The sequence below is a fragment of the Nanorana parkeri genome, unplaced genomic scaffold (genome assembly GCF_000935625.1).
Source record: "Nanorana parkeri isolate BGI_ZX_2015 unplaced genomic scaffold, ASM93562v1 scaffold172, whole genome shotgun sequence".
In the NCBI taxonomy this organism is placed as follows: Eukaryota; Metazoa; Chordata; class Amphibia; order Anura; family Dicroglossidae; genus Nanorana; species Nanorana parkeri.
The window spans coordinates 1,626,791-1,627,844 of NW_017306440.1; the positions used below are offsets into that span (position 1 = coordinate 1,626,791).

The 1,054-nt window shown below is 43.4% G+C and overlaps 1 protein-coding gene across 2 annotated transcripts in view; it reads left to right on the plus strand.

Moving 5' to 3' along the window:
- Positions 1 to 1,054, plus strand: part of CTBP1 (C-terminal binding protein 1) — a 326,081-nt gene that overhangs the window by 144,045 nt on the left and 180,982 nt on the right. The gene's annotated exons all lie outside the window — the stretch shown is intronic.

The following is a 1,054-nucleotide window of genomic DNA, read 5'->3' on the forward strand; positions in this document are numbered from 1 at the left end:
TTAGCAAGCACCTATTAACTCCCCTTTACCTGGTAAGTTGGCTACCAATCCATTGAGCAGACACCTTCAGAAGTTTAGTTTTTTGGACACAGTGGTGACTACTTCAACCCAAAGTATACAGAGCAGATTGCCAGGCCAGGGCCAAACTCCTGTAGGCGGTGGATGAACTGTGGAAGTCCCTTGGATCAGCATGACAGCTGATAACATTAAAGTTGAACTCCAAACACTTAAACTTTCATTCAAATATATTCCTCAATAGCCACATTCTACTTTTACAAACATAGATATAAGCCTGTGACCTCACTGTGCCGGACATGTGTACAGAGCAGAGATGTGGGAGGTACCTATCAGGTCGACCCACTACAGGCTGCCTGTGGAAAACAACAGGAGAGGGCGGATACAAGACCAGTCACCCTGCACAAGAAGAGAGAATAGCAGTGGCCTGTCTTTATAATAGAACGCTCCTGCAAAGAGACAAAGTTGGGTTACTGCACAGATCTGGATGAAATACACAAAGCTCACCAAGATTCAGGGAAAAACATGCAGGACTCTTGTATTTAGACATTTGCTTATCCCGGAGTTCAGCTTTAAAGGAGAGATCAGCAATGTATGCATTTACCTATCTGTGCAGGTTTATTTTACAATCCCAGTCCCCGGTCCATAGATACATTTATTACTGCTGAATGATTAGAAGCTGGCCAGGCTGCTCTACTCTCCTCCACTAGGATCCACTAGTCTATTAAAGCCACAATTATGCCATTCAGCCTTGTCATGCTTTCCATGAATATTCAATGAGCTTTTCAATGTATTCTCAGGAACACACGGGCTGTGAGCTCCTATTAAATGCATTGTCATGTTGCTGTTAAATGCGGCGTTCTGCTTGTGTGCTGACCTTAGAGGTAATGCTGACAGAAGATGGATGTGTGATGCCAGGCATGGCCTTGAGTTGTTTTCTATGGCTTGTCAGGATCTCCTCTGTTTTATACCTCCAATACTATTCATGTCTAATGTGAAGACTATTCATGTCTTATAGATCCTGAAAAAGCAGACCTTT